Genomic DNA, 9,396 nt, shown 5'->3' on the forward strand with positions numbered 1-9,396 from the left:
TGTTGCATTTTCTGTTGCTTTCCCTAGAGGTTTAATAGAACGCTATAATTTGTGCCATAGATGTCGGAATAGTCCTAAAGCTCTCTTGCACTCTCACTGATGAGAGATACATCGAACTGAAGCCCAGATTTACTGGCACAGTCCATCAGGTGTGAACCACGGCCCTGAGGTGGAAGGATATCAAATTTCAACCTTCTGTGCCCTAAAGTGGGGAAGTGTTAGTGGGCCTGTGATGTGACATTCTAACTATTGGAACTTTTTGTTTTGTTTCTTAAAATGTTCAATCTCTGAATATAAACAACTTCAGTGATGCATTTTCTGGACAAACACCAATCTTAACAAAAGCTAAATAAAAGATCAACATTGTTTTTTCAAATGATGGTGGAATTTCCTGTTGAACAGACATTAAGGCTTATGTAGTGAGTAACTGGTTCTGAATAAAATTCCATTATGTTTATTTCTTCAGGGGCCAAGTTTTCACTTGCTGGTTCTCTGCATCTCAGCCAGGAACTTACCAAACGAATGACAGCATTATTTGCAGGACTAGGTTTCCTCTACTGAACATATGTGTTTGACATTAGTTTGTACCACTTTCACCTCTGGATCAGAAAGCTCCAGGCCAGTGCCAGGACTTGAGCACAGAATCACGCTGACATTCCAGTGCATTGTTGAGAGCGTGTAGTTTGGAAGAAATATTAACCCGAGGTTGTGTCTACCTGTTCAGATGGATGTAGAAGATCTCATAGCTCTATTTGAAGAAGAGCAGGGAGCTTCTCCGGTGTCCGGGGCCAATGTTCCCCTCTCAGCCAACACCACCAAAAAACAGATCAACTGCCTATTCATCTCGTTGCTGTTTGTGGAACTTTAACTGGCACAGAACAGCTGTTGTATTTGTCTACATACTCCAAAAATCGTGTGAAGTACTCAGAGACATTTTGATGTGAGAAATTTCTTTACACAGAGGGTTGTTGAGCAGGGACTGCTTTGCCACACAGAGTTGTTGAGGCAGACACCATTGCATCTTTTAAGAGAAAAGTGGATAAATATTTGAAGCAGAGGAAGATACAGGGCCGTGGGGAGAGAGCAGGGCAGTGGGATGAGTGCTGGATCTCTCTGGTAAAGGGCTGGCGCGGAAAAGTTTCCTTCCTAAAGGACATTAATAAACCACCAGCTTTCTGGTCACTTTTTACTGATACCAGCCTTTTATTTCCCTATTTTAAAAATGAAATTCAAATTCTCAAACTGCCATGGTGGGATTTGAACTCACATTCTTTAGATTATTAGTGCAGTAACATAACCGCTACACTACTGTATCTCATCTCCTCTCCAAATCTTTTCAAACTTTGTGGTGTCCTGTACTAATGGGCCTTGGCCCTTCACCTAAGGTTCTTAATATGAACAAAAGGAACTATTTCTCCAGCTGATAAAGGGGAATACCACAGCCTCTAATTAAGGACGTAACATTGGCATCAAATGATCTGTCTGTGATTCCACCTTCCTCACCCTATCACTCATTCAGGGTCAACCCCACTGGCTGCGTGTACCTTACTGCTGTATGTGATGTTCCTGGTATCAGGATCTTAAGCACATGCGGGGGATCAAAGGTGCAAAGCTATGTCCCACCACTGGGTGGCAGAGTGTGTTCATTATCCAGCGAGCTGACCTGCTCAAGTTAATTCTTTTATAATAAAAACAGAGCTGTAACTAAAGTATAACGCTTCCAACATGGCGCTGCAGTCGTGGAGCTTTTACAACAGGTTGTTCCAAGTAGCCCAAGGGACAAAACCTTTTAGGGTACATCAATATACATCGGTTGGCACTGCAGATTGACACAAGAGTGGCAGCACAGCTCTGGAGTTGAGTTGTGAACTGGCTCCATAAAATAGCGGTGCGAGAGTCCCTCAGCCAGACCGTCTCACTCTGCTTGAGCTTAACACCAGCTGTAGTATCACCGCCAATGTCTCAAATGTGCTCAGGTGGCCCACTGAATCTCCTGGGCACTTTATAAACTCACCGTGCTCTTCTTTAATGTTGGAACATAAAAACATAAGAGATAGGAGTAGGCCATTTGGCCCTTCAAGCCTGCTCCGCCATTCAATGAGATCATGGCTGATCTGATTCTGGCCTCAACTCCACTTTCCCGCTTGAATCCCAAATCCTTTGCCTCCCTTGCTGATCAAAAATTTGTCTAGCTCAGCCTTGATTTTATTCAATGACTCAGCCTCCACCGCTTTTTGGGGCAAAGAATTCCAAAAGTTCACAACCCTCTGAGAGAAGAAATTTCTCTTCATCTCCATCTTAAATGGGCGACCCCTTATTCTGAGACTATGCCCCCTAGTTCTAGATTCCCCTAGGAGGGGTAACATCCTCTCAGCATCTACCCTATTGAGTCCCCTCAGAATCTTACATGTTTCAATAAGATCTCCTCTCACTCTTCTAAACTCCAGTGAGCATAGACCCAACCTGTTCAATCTTTCTTCCTAAGAAAACCCTTCCATACTCGGAATCAACCTAGTGAACCTTCTCTGAACCACCTCCAATGCAAGTATATCCTTCCTTAAATAAGGGCGCCAAAACTGTACGCAGTACTCTAGGTGTGGTCTCACCAGCACCCTGTAGCAAGACTTCCCTGCTTTTATACTCCATTTGCCTTCCCAATTACCTGCTGCACCTGTATGTTAACTTTTTGTTTTTCATTTACGAGGGCACCCAAATCCCTCTATACCGCAGCATTCTGTAGTCTTTCTCCATTTATATAATATTTTGCTTTTTTATTCTTCCTATCAAAGTGGATGACTTCTCATTTTCCCACATTATATTCCAGCTGCCAAATTTTTGCTCATTCACTTAACCTGTCAATATCCCTTTGCAGACACTTTTTGTCCTCCTCACAACTTACTTTTCCACCAAATTTGGCCACAGTACACTCACTTCCTTCATCCAAGTCATTGATATATATTGTAAATAGTTGAGGCCCCAGAACTGATCCCTGCGGCACCCCACTAGTTACAGATTGCCATCCTGAAAATGATCCATTTATCGCGACTCTTTGTTTTCTGTTAGTTAGCCAATCCTCTATCCATGCCAGTATATTACCCCCAACACCATGAGCTCTTACCTTGTGCAGTAACTTTTTATGTGGCATCTTATCAAATGCTTTTTGGAAATCCAAATACACTACATCTACTGGTTCCCCTTTATCCACCCTGCTCGTTACGTCCTCAAAGAACTCTAATAAATTTGTCAGACATGATTTCCCCTTCATATGGGATCTTTTACTTCCACCTGAGAGAGCAGCTGGGGCCTCGGTTTAACGTCTCATCTGAAAGACGGCACCTTTGACAGTGCAGCACTCCCTCAGTACTGCACTGGAGTGTCAGCCTCGATTTTGTGCTCAAGTCTCTGGAGTGGGATTTGAACCCACAACCTTCGGACTCCTGGGAACCTCCGAGTATTCAGATGACCATCCCATTGCACTGGACTGGGTTGGTGGGGAGTGTGTCCTTTAAAAGTTGGAAGAAATAATTGTAACAGTGAAGGGTACAAAATAAAAATGTCTTTGTTTCGATTGCCTATTTAAAGGTTGTGGTGCACTTTTGATAACAATAAGAAACTCTCACTGAGTCGACTCTACAGCTGGAACAGTGCAGTGCTTGGTGCCCCAATACCTGTAAGATGCGAAAGACAGTGGGCTCTTTGCACAGGATATTGCTTTCCTCTCCAGCTGTGGGTTAAATTGAGGACCTGCAGTCACTTCCTTGTATCCCTCATCTCCTTTCCCCCTCCCAACCCCACTTCCTTCTGTGTTCACCCCTGGAAAAAAACTCTCCCCCAAGTCACTTACAACGGCACTTTCAAATTCCCAACTATCTACTCTTTGGCCCTCCATTCACCATGACATTTCTGCAACTACCAATCTGCTCAATCACACCCACACCTCCACCTTTGATGCTCTTGTCCCCATTAAAACCATTACTCTTGCTCACCCTGGTCGTTCCCCCTGGTATGGCCCTCATCCTCCGCTCCCTTAAGTCCAAGGGACGCAGATTTGAACGTTTATGTCGGACAACTGGTTTAGTCATTCATCGCCGGATATGGCTGGACCACATAAAGCCAAGAATATGAAAGTAAACTAGCAAGAAATATAATCACAGATTGTAAGAGCTTCTACAAGTATGTAAAAAGGAAGAGAGTAGCAAAAGTAAACGTTGGTCCCTTAGAGGCTGAGACACGAGAAATTATAATGGGGAATCGGGGAATCAGGAAATGGCAGCTGCGTTAAACAAATATTTTGTATCTGTCTTCACAGTAGAAGACACAAAAAAATACCAGAAATAGTGGGGAACCAAGGGTCTAATGAGAATGAGGAACTTAAAGTAATTAATATCACTAGAGAAAAAGTACTGGATAAACTAATGGGACTAAAAGCTGACAAATCCCCTGGACCTGATGGCCTATAACATAGGATTCTAAAAGAGGTGGATGCATTGGTTATGATCTTCCAAAATTGTCTAGATTCTGGAACGGTCCCAATGGATTGGAAGGTAGCAAATGTAACCCTGCTATTCAAGAAGGAGGGAGAGAGAAAACAGGGAACCATTGGCCAGTTAGCCTGACATCAGTCGTCGGGAAAATGCTGGAATCCATTATTAAAGAAATGGTAACAGGGCACTTAGAAAATCATGATATGGTCAAGCAGAGTCAACATGGTTTTATGGAAGGGAAATCGTGTTTGCCAAATTTATTAGAGTTTTTCGAAGATGTAACTAGCAGGGTAGATAAAGGGGAACCAGTGGATGTCGTATATTTGGATTTCCAAAAGGCATTCGATAAGGTGACACATAAAAAGTTGTTACACAAGGTAACAACACTCATGGGGTTGGGGTAATATATTAGCATGGATAGAGGATTGGTTAACAGACAGAAAACAGAGAGTAGAATTCTCATCCTTGTTTTCAAATCCCTCCATGGCCTCGCCCCTCCTTTTCTCTGTTTGCTCCTCCAGCCCTACAACCCTCCGAGAATACTACGCTCCTCAAATTCTTGCCTCTTGCACATCCCCGATTTTAATTGCTCCGCCATTAGCAGCCGTGCTTTCAGCTGCCTAGGCCCTAAGCTCTGGAATTCCCTCCCTAAACCTCTCCGCCTCTCTACCTCTCTCTCCTCCTTTAAGATGCTCCTTATAATGTACCTCTTTGACCGAGCTTGTGTTCACCTGACCTAATATCTCCTTATATAGCTCGTTGTCAAATTTTGTTTGATAATGTTCCTGTGAAGCGCCTTCGGATGTTTTACTACGTTAAAGGCGCTATATAAATGCAAGTAGTTGTTGTTGTCTCCCACAATCCTCCAATTCTTCATAAGCACCAGCAGAGGGCGCAGCAAACTAGCTTTTGGTTGTCTCAGATTCACCTCACCACACAAGCAACAGACTGGTACCATGGTTGCCTTGACAAGCAAGTGCACCAGACCAATTAATTTACTAAAAGGTTTTCCACCAGAAGATGTTTTTTTGATTTCTGCAAAATGAACTGACACCTAGGTGCTCCTGCACTCGACAGTGGGTTCCTAGGAAAGTGATTTATAACTCCCTGTTTGCTGATAGTTACAAGGGAGTCAATGTTCTGTGGCAGCTGGTGAGGTAAACAGATGGGTAATCCAAGTATTGTTTACAGGGCTAGAACAGGTGTGCGCTGGTTCAAAGTTTCATTTTCTCATTGTTGGAAAGGTCACTCTGACAGACGGAAAGGTTTCAGCCTGATTATAATTATAGTTCCACCTTCTGTCAGGTTATATTGAGAAAGAGCGGTTCTTGTCTGATTGACCGACTGGACTAACACCAGTCTGCAGTGAGGTCTGATCATGCAGGCCCTGTTACACAGTCTCATTAACATACTGGACTAGTCACCATAGTGAATTCTGGCTATGCAAATCTCATTTTCATTATATGTCTCACTCACTCATTCACTCACTCAACTACTAACTCATTCATTTTAACTAATTCATTCATTCAGTCACTCACTCATTTACTGTAAACATAACAGAACAATGCCCTCAGATCACTATTTCTAGCAAAATCGTAAAGCCATTCTTTTACATGCTTTTATGATTTTGCTAAAATACTCAACATTGGAAATTTACTTGCCACGTTTAGTGACCAGAGGAAATCTTCCACCAAAGTATGTGTCTCTCTCACACTGTCCTCTCACTTTTTGCCTTTCGTCTCTTGCACTGTCTGCTTCTCTCAAACCTCATTTTGCTCTGTGACATATCAGTACTGGGGGAGATCAGTAACAATTCAAGATATCAGTACTGAAAGAGGCCAGTAACAATTCAGATATCACTACTGAAAGAGGCCAGTAACAATTCAGATATCAGTAGTGAAAGAGGCCAGTAACAATTCAGATATCAGTAGTGAAAGAGGCCAGTAACAATTCAGATATCAGTAGTGAAAGAGGCCAGTAACAATTCAGATATCAGTAGTGAAAGAGGCCAGTAACAATTCAGATATCAGTACAGACAGCCCAGTAACAATTCAGATATCAGTACAGACAGCCCAGTAACAATTCAGATATCAGTACAGACAGCCCAGTAACAATTCCGATATCAGTACAGACAGCCCAGTAACAATTCAGATATCAGTACAGACAGCCCAGTAACAATTCCGATATCAGTACAGACAGCCCAGTAACAATTCCGATATCAGTACAGACAGCCCAGTAACAATTCAGATATCAGTACAGACAGCCCAGTAACAATTCCGATATCAGTACAGACAGCCCAGTAACAATTCAGATATCAGTACTGGGGAAGACCAGGAACAGTTCAGGTATCAGTACTGAGAGAAATCAGTAACAATTCAGATATCAGTACTGGGGGAGGTCAGTAATAATTCAGATATCAGTACTGAAAGAGGCCAGTAAGAATTCATATATCAGTACAGACAGCCCAGTAACAATTCAGATATCATTTCAGACAGCCCAGTAACAATTCAGATTTCAGTACTGGGGAAGACCAGGAACAGTTCAGATATTAGTACTGTGAGAAATCAGTAACAGTAATGGCGTATATTAGCAACAGTCCCACTATCCTGTGTGATATCAGTAACAGTCCCGCTATCCCGTGTGATATCAGTAACAGTCCCACTATCCTGTGTGATATCAGTAACAGTCCCACTATCCTGTGTGATATCAGTAACAGTCCCACTATCCTGTGTAATATCAGTAACAGTCCCACTTTCCTGTGTGATATCAGTAACAGTCCCACTATCCTGTGTGATATCAGTAACAGTCCCACTATCCTGTGTGATATCAGTAACAGTCCCGCTATCCTGTGTGAAATCAGTAACAGTCCCACTTTCCTGTGTGATATCAGTAACAGTCCCACTATCCTGTGTGATATCAGTAACAGTCCCGCTATCGTGTGTGATATCAGTAACAGTCCCGCTATCCTGTGTAATATCAGTAACAGTCCCACTTTCCTGTGTGATATCAGTAACAGTCCCACTATCCTGTGTGATTTCAGTAACAGTCCCACTTTCCTGTGTGATATCAGTAACAGTCCCGCTATCGTGTGTGATATCAGTAACAGTCCCGCTATCCTGTGTGATATCAGTAACAGTCCCGCTATCCTGTGTGAAATCAGTAACAGTCCCACTTTCCTGTGTGATATCAGTAACAGTCCCACTATCCTGTGTGATATCAGTAACAGTCCCGCTATCGTGTGTGATATCAGTAACAGTCCCGCTATCCTGTGTAATATCAGTAACAGTCCCACTTTCCTGTGTGATATCAGTAACAGTCCCACTATCCTGTGTGATTTCAGTAACAGTCCCACTTTCCTGTGTGATATCAGTAACAGTCCCGCTATCGTGTGTGATATCAGTAACAGTCCCGCTATCCTGTGTGATATCAGTAACAGTCCCGCTATCGTGTGTGATATCAGTAACAGTCCCGCTATCCTGTGTAATATCAGTAACAGTCCCACTTTCCTGTGTGATATCAGTAACAGTCCCACTATCCTGTGTGATATCAGTAACAGTCCCGCTATCCTGTGTGATATCAGTAACAGTCCCGCTATCCTGTGTGATATCAGTAACAGTCCCGCTATCGTGTGTGATATCAGTAACAGTCCCGCTATCCTGTGTAATATCAGTAACAGTCCCACTTTCCTGTGTGATATCAGTAACAGTCCCGCTATCCTGTGTAATATCAGTAACAGTCCCACTATCCTGTGTGATATCAGTAACAGTCCCGCTATCGTGTGTGATATCAGTAACAGTCCCGCTATCCTGTGTGATTTCAGTAACAGTCCCACTTTCCTGTGTGATATCAGTAACAGTCCCACTATCCTGTGTGATTTCAGTAACAGTCCCACTATCCTGTGTGATTTCAGTAACAGTCCCACTTTCCTGTGTGATATCAGTAACAGTCCCACTATCCTGTGTGATTTCAGTAACAGTCCCGCTATCCTGTGTAATATCAGTAACAGTCCCACTTTCCTGTGTGATATCAGTAACAGTCCCACTATCCTGTGTGATTTCAGTAACAGTCCCACTTTCCTGTGTGATATCAGTAACAGTCCCACTATCCTGTGTAATATCAGTAACAGTCCCACTTTCCTGTGTGATATCAGTAACAGTCCCACTATCCTGTGTGAAATCAGTAACAGTCCCACTATCCTGTGTGATATCAGTAACAGTCCCACTATCCTGTGTGATATCAGTAACAGTCCCACTATCCTGCGTGATATTAGTAACAGTCCCGCTATCCTGTGTGATATTAGTAACAGTCCCACTATCCTGCGTGATATTAGTAACAGTCCCGCTATCCTGTGTGATGTCAGTAACAGTCCCGCTATCCTGTGTGAAATCAGTAACAGTCCCGCTATCGTGTGTGAAATCAGTAACAGTCCCACTATCCTGTGTGATATCAGTAACAGTCCCACTATCCTGTGTGATATCAGTAAGTCCCGTTATCCTGTGTGATATCAGTAACAGTGTCACTATCCTGTGTGATATCAGTAACAGTCCCACTATCCTGTGTGATATCAGTAACAGTCCCACTATCCTGTGTGATATCAGTAACAGTCCCACTATCCTGTGTGATATCAGTAACAGTCCCACTATCCTGTGTGATATCAGTAACAGTCCCACTATCCTGTGTGATATCAGTAACAGTCCCGCTATCCCGTGTGATATCAGTAACAGTCCCACTATCCTGTGTGATATTAGTAACAGTCCCGCTATCGTGTGTGAAATCAGTAACAGTCCCACTATCCTGTGTGATATCAGTAACAGTCCCGCTATCCCGTGTGATATCAGTAACAGTCCCACTATCCTGTGTGATATCAGTAACAGTCCCGCTATCCCGTGTGATATCAGTAACAGTCCCACTA

The sequence above is a fragment of the Heptranchias perlo genome, chromosome 14 (genome assembly GCF_035084215.1).
Source record: "Heptranchias perlo isolate sHepPer1 chromosome 14, sHepPer1.hap1, whole genome shotgun sequence".
Lineage (NCBI taxonomy): Eukaryota > Metazoa > Chordata > Chondrichthyes > Hexanchiformes > Hexanchidae > Heptranchias > Heptranchias perlo.